The sequence below is a fragment of the Leptidea sinapis genome, chromosome 17 (genome assembly GCF_905404315.1).
Source record: "Leptidea sinapis chromosome 17, ilLepSina1.1, whole genome shotgun sequence".
NCBI lineage: Eukaryota > Metazoa > Arthropoda > Insecta > Lepidoptera > Pieridae > Leptidea > Leptidea sinapis.
The window spans coordinates 9,930,434-9,943,062 of record NC_066281.1 but is presented as its reverse complement, the minus strand read 5'-3'; the positions used below and the strand labels follow the sequence as shown (position 1 = coordinate 9,943,062).

Genomic DNA, 12,629 nt, shown 5'->3' with positions numbered 1-12,629 from the left:
AGACATTACGGTACTCCAAATTCATAGATTACATAATTAGATTATAGATCCGTAAGGAATGAATAATATTAATACGAGCGAGTATAATTTCTTGTCCGTACATATTATATATATATACGAGTACATAATATGTATCGCGTATCTCGATTACGCAAGGTCTTACGATCTGGATGGAATGTATAACACGGTGGCTTTTGGAGCGAAAATCGATAGCGATAGAATAGAGCTGTGTTGCCAATCCTAATTATATAATATGAGTACCTATTTAAAATAGCGTAAGTGAAAAAATAAGATTCAAGGAATTTCCCATGTATATCTACAATCTCAAAAGAATAGCTCTGCCGCTGGTTGCGTTCCCGGAATACTAGCATCAAAGTATTGATCGGGATATTATTCGGCGCTCAGACTGCGGAGACAAGTTTTATCTCCACATTCAAAACCTGTTCTCGTAGTCAAGTAAATGTGATATGCTATAACTGTAATGTATTTTAATTGATATATTTTATCTTTCAATGGCTGATTTTCTACAAATCATTACTCTATCTCGAATAGCATCACCAGGTTTAATGATAATTCTTTTAATAAATCTATAGTCATGTCTGCGGTACATAATAAAAAGTACCTAAATATTGAGCGTCTATTTTTTGATCTTCATAAAGCATTTTGTGCCATGAACTTCGAAACATGTTTTCGTTATGCTGAAATAATACTTTTCATAAGAGCGGCAAACGGGCAAAGAGGCTGGCGTGGGATACGGTGAGGTAACCGCCATTGGTCATTCGAAAAACCAGGAGTTAAATGATGCGTGCCGATATTATTTATAGGAATTTACTCTATGCTTAAAGGTCCATATTATGTCGTATAGGTTCGGTAAAACTGGAGCTGGTAGTTGATTCCACAAGTGGCTTTCGAATCATAATTGTATACGGTTCTGTGATGCCTCCAAAATAGAAATGATCGAACGAATTAAACCACCCAGTATTGACATCGGTTAACCAGATTAAGTTGTTCATTATGAGTAGGTTGTTTTAAGGGCTTTTTCTCTTTGCTTCTTTGTGGTCTTCTTGCCGTTAATTGACATCAAACACATAGTTATAATGGGGCCACATATCAAATTAAATGAAATTATTTTGCTTTGGAATAGATAAAGTATATCCAGATTTTAAAAATTACAATGTCTCCTTTATGCAGCTTATATGAAAAATCATGCAAAAACTTTAACACGTATGTATGAATTACATGTATTCATTATTATTTTTATTAAATAAAATTATTAAATAAAATTTGAAAACAAAATTTTATGAATGATGCGGGACTCGAACCGACCAACCAGGAGAGTTGAACAAAGCATACAAGATTTTAAAACGATACGTCACTTGAACGGTTAGCTCAGTTGGAAGAGCAATTACACGGAACGCGAGAGGTCGTGGGTTCGAGTCCCGCATCGTTCATAAAATTTTGTTTTCAAATTTTATTTGTATATTAGTCCTAGAAGTGAGGGTTATCACTTAAAGAACATTTCATTAATACTATAAAAAATATTTTCAAGCATCCATTTAAAGAGTCGAGAGAGTGGTATAAACTCATTCCCCCCCATGAGGCCCCATTCGTATATCGATATGTGACAACACTTGCTTAAGAATTACGACTTGGTCTAGAAGTATGGGACTTGGCGCGAGTTAGATGAATAATCGGGTCAGGAAGATCTGTTGGGGGAATTGTCCCGCGCGACTTGAGCGTGGAGGGTGTCGCGCTCGCGAGGGTGTGAGGGGGGAGGGCACTGAGGGTTCGTCGACTCCAGCGTGCGTCGCGGACGATGTCGCGAGTGAAGGGCACCGAGGTCGGTGCGTTCGCTTTCGTCGGCGCGCGATGCGCCACGCCGTGTATTGATCGACCCCAGCCTCCCCCCCTAGCGAACACTTTGTGCTCCGCTGCGGCGAATTCCGGAATCTCCGCTTGCCGTTAAATAATTCGCAACAATAGACTACACTAGACTGATTGTTACGTTTTTACGTTGGATTTGTTTGCTTTGAAAATCGAGACAGTGACAATGGCAGTCACATAGTCTGTACTCTGAACCTACGAAACTTTTTTGTGAAGGCAAATCTACTAACAATAACCATTCCATAATAATAATTGCAGCTATAATAATAACTTGTAAAGTAGTCATAAGGATATTCATTTACAAAAATTTTTAGCTTTTCCCGTATCATGTCGTCTGGCATTATGGTGGGCTCAAGTTCCCTACTCGACAAGACTTCGAGAGCTATAAATGTTGATTCAAAAGAGTGGCAATGAGTTTCTTGCCACTTCTTCTCAATAAAGCTGAACCTTTTCCGAAGTGGTGTTAGATGTAAAAATAAAAGAAAACTTTTGACATTCACAAGTCACTTCCACACACACATCTACATGAATAGGACGATTTTAACCCATCCTATATAAAGGAATATATTGGGGGTTAAGAACTTGGAAGCAGTTAATATAATGAAATGAAATCATTAAAACCAGGTAATCTTTATCAAACACTACATAAAACAAATCTAATTCCGCTGTCTGTCTGTATTAGGTACCTACGCTAACTCCTTAACCGCACAACGGATATTTTGCGGTTTTCTCTGTTGCGGTTGACTCAAAGTAATCATTCCTCTCATTAAAATTAACTAAAAATTTGCGTTACTCTTTATTCGATTTCTAATTGAGTACCTACCTATTAATCACTATCCAAATAAATAAAATAGTACCTATTCTTGGAAATTGAATGCGGATAATAATATTGTATATTATACAGTAGGTTGGCACTTATATCATAAGTTTAAAACTACTCAGACATTTAACATTCGGTTCTTGACCCGAGTGTCAAATGGACAGCTGTTTTGTAAGTCGCTAACCAAACAAAATGAATATGTTATGTGTATCAAAAAGTCAACTGCAAACACTAAAAAAACTTCACAATTTCATATCTCATTCTGTTAGAACCCGAGGAGTCGATACTTTACAGTTTTTTTTTATCCTAGCGGTCAACGGCCCTTTGACATTGAAGTATTCAATAATCAACGTGAATTAAAACAGCTTTATTTGATTCAGTGACATTCAGAAATGAACTGAACACTAAGTTGTTATCATTTTCATAATATGAACCGTGTTATAAAAATAAATAACATTCCTGATTATCTATCAATAACATTAACTTAATTAGCAGCGCCTTATAAATATTGAAATGGCCAATAATCAACCAATTTATCTTCTCAAAACTGATTTCTTTTATTGAGCGTTGTATATGCTTTTACAATATGATCCCAGAAAATGTACAAAACAAATGCGTTATGAAATTGAAAAGAATTGTTAAAAAACGTTTGTGTGGGAAAGGTTATTATAACATAAACTATTTGCTTAATGATATAGACTGGGAATGAAGCGAACACCCTCAGACTATTATTATAAATGTTTATTGTAGGATATTACATTGAATCCATATTTTTATTTAAAAAAAGCCCGCTGAGTTTCTTGCGCCTGTTCTTCTCAGGTCTGAGGCAGGTAGTTTTTGACGTTCAATCAGTGCTTTTGAATCCTACTTTGAATGAAACTATTTGTATTTGAAAATTTGATTTCTTAAGAAGTTGGTAGAAGGAAAGCAGAAGACGACTGGAATAAATAAAATACAGTGGCAGTTGACACACGACTAAGGAGAAAAGTGTGCTTACATTGTCTTTAAGCACACTTTTGCCGTTCCGCTATCAGACTGCGAATGATATATCGTCATTGGTTCACAAGGAAAAAAGGAAAATATTAAACGCAATTTCTAGGCTTGACATAGTATCAGTTATTTGATCTGGGCCATGACATACATATTGTGTAAAACTTTATAAAAAATATTATTCTAAAACTAGCTGATATCCGCGTCTTCGTCCGCGTACACACATGACTGAGCAGGTGCATATAAAAACATTGTTTATTTAAACTTTAATAATAAAGTAAAAACACTGAATACATTTTATAGAATACTTGATGTTCTTTCTACAAAAATACCGAAGCTAAAATAGTAGTTGTTAGAAAAACCGGGAAAGTCCGGGAAAAACACAAACTACTGAATAGATTTAATTAAAATTTTAGATAAATATTAAGAAGAGGTCGAGACATTATTTTTCCTACTAAAATCTGTAATCAGTTTTGATGTACCTACAAGTCGTAAACAGTCATCCACACTGGATTAGCTCTTTCTATTTTGAATATTAAACTGTAGCAACATAATATTAATAATAATAATATTGACACTTTTACACAATTTATCTTGCCCCAAACTAGTCATAGCCGATACTATGAGTTGCAAGACAACGATATATTTAATACGATATACTTACTTAAACATATATAAATACATATAAACAAACAATTCATCATATAAATGTTTGCACCTACCGGGATTCAAACCCGCGACATCTAGCTTAGTACGAGGGTCGCTCACCACTCGGTGAACGGCAGTTTTCAATAACGTATCTCTAGTTACGGATACATTGCTGTCACCGTTCAATGATAAGATCTTATCTATCCATAGTTATGTCCAATATAGTAATTATAGTCCAATGCTTTATGTCGATAGGTTATTGAAATGTAAGTAAGCGAAAAAGGATATATATGTCTACCTCTAGTAAGTTAAGACGAAGAGTAAGCAGAAAACACGCAAACATGGTGTTTTTAGACAAGTTTTGTGGTGAAAGTATAGCATTTCGAGCTATGAACATTGAACACTACTTAATCCTGTTACACATATCCTTAAGTCTTATTTGTAGGTTGCTAATGCTTGCTGTTGGTTATAGTTAACACTGCCGAGCCTTTTTGAACAACCACTTTTCTTTGAAGTTAAACAAGTTTTTTGGCATTGCGTGACGCATTTTTTTGGTACTTCTCTCAGAAAAGTTATTCTTATAGCTTGCACTTTTTTGTGTAGGTTCATTTATTCAGATTAGTAGTGAATAACGAGGATTGTAAGCATATAAACTGATTTCCACCCAAGAATTTTGAAAATATTGGCTTTGTTACATAAATGGCGGGCCGGCAGCCGTGAACTCATATCGCTCAAGGTCGCTGGCATTTAGTCTCGCCTTAAACTGATAGATAGGTAAACGGCCGTATATTGACAAATCAAAATTGGACACGCATAATCGGACTGATATAAACACTAGCATGTTATAAGTTTATGTTTTTAACTCTAGCAAATCATTCCATTATGCCTTGTGATACATTTACACATAATGGAATACCTCTTTTTGTTACTTTAGTTACGTAGATAGAGCACAAAATTGTTTGTCACTGGCCACCGCTGTCTGTCCCTTATCAGGCGTTGACTCACATTCGTCTACTAATAAGGTCGTACAGGCGGAACCGACCTTCTCCGTTCAAGGAAAAGACCTTCCTGTACCATACTGACCAAGTCAACACATGAATAATTAAAACTGTTTCACTAAACTGATCTTTGACTGGCGTACGGTATTGATATAGTGTTTTTTCGGCAAAAGAGAAGCTGTTCGTGCTTTATATCAGCTGTTCATTGTCAGTACATTTATGAAAATTTTATATACGTTTACAAATATCGTTACCTTTTTGCTGTAAATAGTAATTTTCATTATTATAACACTAGAAATAAGGGTTTGCTTGTAACTAATTCTAGTAGGCTTCATAAGATACATAATAGCTTTATGGGTAAATGTATACACTTTTATAATAAAGTGCCAGTCACTTTCTTTCAGGCATTATCTATAAATAAATTTAAATGCTTTATTAAAAAATCACTATGTCGTAAATTCCACTATTACACACCAGAATATTTAAATTGTACGTGATCGGTCAGCCTGGGACTAGATTTTTATTATCTTAAGGCAATAACAATGACACTACAATATTATTACAGTATATTTTTATTAAAAGCGCAAAAAAAGAATGCTGGGAGAGTGTCATGCGCCGTTTCTTCTCTCTCAAAGCGCTATTTGTTTCCGAAGCGGTGGTAGAGTTAGAAGTGACTTCAAAAACAATTCTAAACGAATCAATTTTGAGAAAAATGAATGCCTTTATGCTTTTTGAGATATTATCGGCGATGCTTTTGTTAATAACAATATGATGTAGTTAACAAAACTCATAACTTGAATATTGTCTATAAAAATGAATCGTTTTATGTTACGTGGTGCAAATTGAATTATTAATTGTACATCGAGGGTTCATTCCACTCACATTCAAGATAGTTCCAACCAGTAGGTATAGAAAAAGCGGTCATTAGTCATAATATACTGTAGTGGTAAATACATAGTGACTGTTGGAATTAAAAGTAGGCGAATTTATAGACGTACGGATATTAACAGTGAACGTCGGTCTGTTTCTCTCACTATTTGACTGCTAAGCTACTGGACCGAGTTTGATGAAATTTATGAAATTTACTACTAACTAACTTTAGGCCTTATTCACAGCTTTTAACTTGAAAGTTTTTTGTCAGTCAACAACCGATGCGCAGACACGGTATGTGATCACTTGTCACCTGATGTTAAGTGATCACTGCCGCCCAAATTATGTGCTGAGATGCTGTACGTGGCATAGAGTTCATTGAAAACCGCACTGTAGAAGAACACACATCCTGATGGTGATGATGATATCCAAGTTTGTGGGGTGTCGTTCGTTTTCGGTTACAGGAATAGAGACAACACTCTTCATGATAAATGTGGTAGAAGACACGGAAGGATGAGTCGCCTCTACGCAGCCCCTAGTGATCTAGCAGTTCACAGAGATCCCCGACAATTCAAGTAGCTCTCCGTTGTATCAAATGGTGCGAGCTGCTACTGGTTCACCAGTCAGAGATGACAGCAATACTCTATATGTGGCCGGACCTGCGCATTGTAATATTATTATTCACAGCAAACAAAACCTCTCCATTTTCTTTTTATCCGGTTTTTATTAGCGTCACCTGTATGTATGTTTGTTTTGTTATGTTTATTTTCATTTGGGCGCAATTTTGACTCACTTTAAACAGCCAGATTTCGTTCAAACTTCATAGATTCATCGAAGACCGATGACAATACATTAATTTGATAAAAATATTCCTTTTTTGAATTTGCTAAAAGAGGTCTTTTGTTAATTTATATAATTTTAATCTATCGTCTATGAGGCAGGAATTGATGTTAATTTTAAATTTCAACCATTATCACTAACCGTTTATCTAAGATTAGGAAATTTTCGAATACCAAAAAGAATTTTTAATTCAACAATGCAAATTAAGTGCAAGTTTAAAAAATTAAAAAAAAACCACGCTTTTATTAATAAACCAAACTAAAAATTCTATAAAAAAGAGTGTTTTTTAGTTTTTTTTTAACTACTTTATTATTACTTCGTTATATTATACTGCTGGGGCCCTGGGCTATATATCCTGAGGCTGCCGTGGCCTTGATCACTCCAGTCAGCGGCTGCACGAACACTTTTTTTTTTTCTACTGGATGTGGACGTGGCATGCGTGATTAAGTGATACAATAACTACAGCGCTTGATAAAAACAGGACTTATTCTAACAGCCAATAACAAGAATAAGAGAAAAAGATTAACAGATTACTTACTTGCTAACTTATCTATGTACTTAATTTATTTTTTATTTTGGGTGTATTGTCACAGAAGATATCTATAGCATCTCTGTAATCATTTGCAAAAAAATGCATTCTATATATATCGGACTATGATCACCAAGTTTGGTTCTGCTTTGTGGCTTCAGACTAATTAAACATAATTTTTATTTACTCTTTAGTTTTTAAGTAAGATACTACTCTATTGGTTCAAAATAAATGCGGAACCGACCTATATCGAACATAGGCGGAAAAAAGCTGATGAAAGAGATGGATTATGTATGCCGTTCCGCGGAAGAGAGTCGGGGAAGTCGGCTTACTGGCTTTCATCGTGCTAAGGAGTAAGGAGTGAAACATATCCATTTTCCTTGCGGACACAGTCGCGGGCATAACCTAGCTGTTCATATAAAATATGTTTCTAGACTTCATGTGGTCACTCTTTTAATACTAACAGTAAACGGACTGGAATGGAGCTCACTCGATTAGTGGTACCATTTTATTACCCTCCATCAAAGACATTATTAAAAAGGGCCCAGACTGAGGACAAAACCTGCAGTCCGCACTCAATGTTTATTAAGATTTTTGAATGTTACTTATATTTATTTAGGAAGTTGCGTAATATATTATTAAAAAAAATTAAATTATTGTATTAGAAAAAATACAAAACAACTTTATCACCATCGTCATCATCAGCCGGAAGACGCCCACTGTTGGACAAAGGCCTCCCCCAAAGATTTCCACGAGGATCGGTCCTGCGCTGCCCTAATCCAACGTATTGCAGCGATCTTGACCAGATCGTCGGTCCATCTTGTTGGGGGCCTACAATCACTGCGTCTTCCGGTATGTGGCCGCCATTCGAGTACTTTACTGTCCCAGCGCCATCTGTCCGTTGAACTATGTGCCCTGCCCACTGCCACTTCAGTCTTGCAATCATTTGGGCTTTGGCTCGCCTGCGGATCTACTCATTTCTGATTCGATCTCGCAGAAAATTTGTTAAAATTAAAATTCGACAAAACAACTTATTTAACTATTATTTCATAGATCATAAGGTACAAATATGTATGTAGTTTTTGATGAAAGTAATTGAGATCTATTCTACAGTAGCTCCTTCCCACGACTTCGGCCGAGTGGACGATATAAGCAACAATAACACTATACCTGCATTTTGCGTGAACATTGCCTTTGCGATATTGCGATAATCTAATCGATAGTTTTTACGTTGTGCCCCGACATACAGAAAAACAGTAAAAAATTCTATAAACTACTATTATGGCTTTGATATTGTTTCTATAATCTATAGATATTATCTGGTATAATATTTATCTTGAAACATGTCAAATTTATCATTTGGTAATAATATCAATAACATATGTGTGTGTTACTATGTTTCTGTCTGAAGGGCGCCGTAGCTTGGGCAAATGATACTTAACATCTTATGTCTCAAAGTGCGAGTGTAGTGCCGCTCAGGATTTTTGGGTTTTTCAAGAATCCTGAGCAGCACTGCATTGTAATGGGCAGAGCGTATCAATTTCCATCAGCTGAACGTTCTGCTCGTCTCATCCCTTATTGAACAATAAGATTTGAACCATTTGAACAATTTTACATCACGATCAGGTTTGGTCTGAATATATATTTTGAATGCCTTTAAAAACCGCTTTAATTTACATATTATAAGAGAGAAAAAGTAAAATACAATTTTAATTTAGTTTATTAGTTATTTTCATCAAATTAAAAGCGACTGTCGGATCGTCCCTGGGGTTGTTTTCAGGTCAGTTTACTTTATAATTAGTCATAACACGAATCAAATTAATTATTTAAGCAATTTCTATAATTAATAATGTATTTTTAATTAAAGTTTTTATAACGTTTCGTAGAAATGTGTACAATTTATACACTGAAAGGCCAATGAACTACAGTTTTACACTTATAAAGCAGTTTAACTTGAAGTTTTTTGTCAGTCAACAACCGATGCGCAGACACGGTATGTGATCACTTGTCACCTGATGTTAAGTGATCACTGCCGCCCACATTATGTACGTGGCATAGAGTTCATTGAAAACCGCACTGTAGAAGAACACACATCCTGATGGGGATGATGATATCCAAGTTTGTGGGGTGTCGTTCGTTTCGATGACAGGAATAGAGACAACACTCTTCATGATAAATGTGGTAGAAGATACGGAAGGATGAGTCGTCTCTACGCAGCCCCAAGTGATCTAGCAGTTCACAGAGCCCTAGATCCCCGACAATTCAAGTAGCTCTCCGTTGTATCAAATGGTGCTAGCTATTCCTGGTGTTCACCAGATCAGAGATTATTTTTCAAGAAAATAAGATGCGAGACGAGCAGGACGTTCAGCTGATGGTAATTGATACGCCCTGTCCATTACAATGCAATGCCGCTCAGGATTCTTGAAAAACCCAATACATTCTGAGCGGCACTACTACTGGGCTCGTCACCTTGAGACATAAGATATTAAGTCTCATTGCCTAGTAATTTCACTAGCTACGGTGTCCTTCAGACCGAAACACAGTAATGCTTACACATTACTGCGTTATGGTAGAAATAGGCGCCGTTGTGGTACCCATAATCTAGCCGGCATCCGGTGCAAAGGAGCCTCCCACAGGTAAAAGAAGAGATGACAGTAATACTCTATATGTGGCCTGACCTGCGTTTTATAGAGCGCTAAAATATTGCCGTACTATATTCATGACCCTCAGTTCGTTCAAATCCATCTTGGGTTTGCCTTCTATATAACTGCGGAAATGGCAATCGTCGAGGCAGTACCAATTTCACAACCGCGATTTCGAAACCCAGTATTCCCAAACTAGTCAATGCAGGTTTGGAATTTTAGTGATTAACGACCAACTAAAGTCTTCTTGTAGTTTAATTGAACAAGGTTCATTTTATACATTCCACAACCTCAAGACAAATATCGACGTACTGTAAATAGTACTAAATGACACTTGTATATGGCATCTCTAGTACTGTCATCCGCATAGAAATGTATGGTGCGTCATTCATATGCAGAAGAAACAGTGTAGGAGATAGCACATAGCCTTGGGACACTCCAGCGTTGACGGGCTTTGGGTTCGAACAATATCCGTCGACAACGACTCTCGGAAATCTTAGATGTCGCTGCAGTCTGTAGGCCAACTACTAGCTTGTAGGTCAAGAATCTCCAGTTGGTGCTTCTCTATGCCAACTCTTATTTGCTAAGACTCGTCTCAACTTCAAATTTGTATTTCTATGACTTCTACAAGGAGTTATTAATAACCCTTGCTTCATAATAAGATTACCACTAACCGTTCTCATAAAAACTGTATCTGCCTTGGTTCTGCTGAAGAGGTTGCAATTTAAGTATATAATATGAATAAATAATTCCTTATCATTTTATAATATTCTAGCTGTTACGACTTCCTTCGTATTTACCAGTGTAATCAGATTTTTAGTTTGTGTTTCAATGCTATCAATCCACATGCATATTAACAAAACAATCTTATATCTCTCATCGTTAAGCCAGCGTACGTAAGAAACTTATTGGTTCGTTTTTTCTCCTACTTACTTTGCAAATCCCGACAATCAAGAAAAAAATCTTTTCATTTTTCGGGTTTATATAGATGTTGACATTCAATAAGACCATGGCTTTCTATTGGTATAGATAGAATTTTCAGTCAGATAAGTCTACTGAATATCTCTGGATCTATCCAGAGATTACCCCCTACTACTCATCTCACAAACTTTACCTTTTTACAATATTAGTAGAGATGATTACACAACAGTATACAGTCAGAATTTTAATCATAGATAATTGCAAAACAATAATAGTTTTTTATTTAATGATAGGCGGAGGGTTTCAGTATTATTTTAAATTATTATATTTTGTTTTTAATCCTAGATATTGGTTTAATTTGCAGTGAATGTGAAAACTGGTGTAAAACTACACCACATGTTTATTGTCTTGAGTATTTCATTAGGAAGTTTACTGGAACTGGTCCAAATATTGCAGGGAATAATAATGTTTACCAGCAGCTGTCCAGAAATAAACGAGAAACTATGTTACTGAGGTCAGGTTACGTGCAGAGTGTGAAATATGACTTTATCTTTATTCGGCTCTGTTTCAATTAAAAATCATAATATTTCTGTAAAGGTTACCAAGTGGACAATAGAGACCACAAAATGGAAAGGCCCACCAGGCAAAAGAAGCGCCGGTAGACCATAGCAGCGATGGGCAGATGACATTGTGCAGGCGGTGAGGAGAAACTGGATCGATCAGGGCAAGGATAGGGAAAAGAAGAAAATGTTGGGTTAGGCCTATTTCCAAAATTAATTAATAGGTACAAATACCTAATTTGGTCACTTTTATTAAACTTGCACTAGATTTTTAGCACATCAAATTACAAACAACATTTGAATTTAAATAAGGGTTATGCAATAAATGGCATGTCGCTATGTCAAATTAATGGCTGACAGGCTTGCCCTGCATGTTTCAGTATCACATCTCTCTCTCTGTTATCCATACTTAAACAATTTATTGAGATAAAACCTTTATTTGCGAATGCAACAGGCAACTACTAGTTGTTATATATAAGGGTAAGAAATGGAAACCCTAGGACTGAAATTCTCTGTTCGTCCTTCCGTCAGTCTCTGTTGTATGCGGGTAGTATCTCATGTGTCAAGAAAGTGCGTTGCCTGTTCCCACAGAGCTAGATCTTAACTCTATATATGTATTTAGATATGCGAGAATCTCAATTTATAGTAATATTAAAATTTCTCCAAATTGTGATTTGCTCTATCTCGAGCTAACCTTTGCCATCCTGTTGGTGAACCGTCCTCCCATCTTTTAAATTGACGTCCTTTTTGTCTTTTACCACATCTAGTATACCACTCTAATACGTTCTTTGTCCATTTTCCTTTGTCGGACCTCATTATATGTCCAGTCCATTTGAGTTTTCTTACTTTTTCTATTACATCGTTCTTTGTTGTATTATAGTTTGTATTCTGTTTGATCTCTCAGCATATATCACAATATCGTCAGCA

The 12,629-nt window shown here is 36.0% G+C and overlaps 1 protein-coding gene across 1 annotated transcript in view; it reads right to left on the bottom strand.

The window, feature by feature from the left end:
* LOC126968893 (uncharacterized) overlaps positions 1-12,629 on the bottom strand; it is a 269,048-nt gene that overhangs the window by 1,606 nt on the left and 254,813 nt on the right. The gene's annotated exons all lie outside the window — the stretch shown is intronic.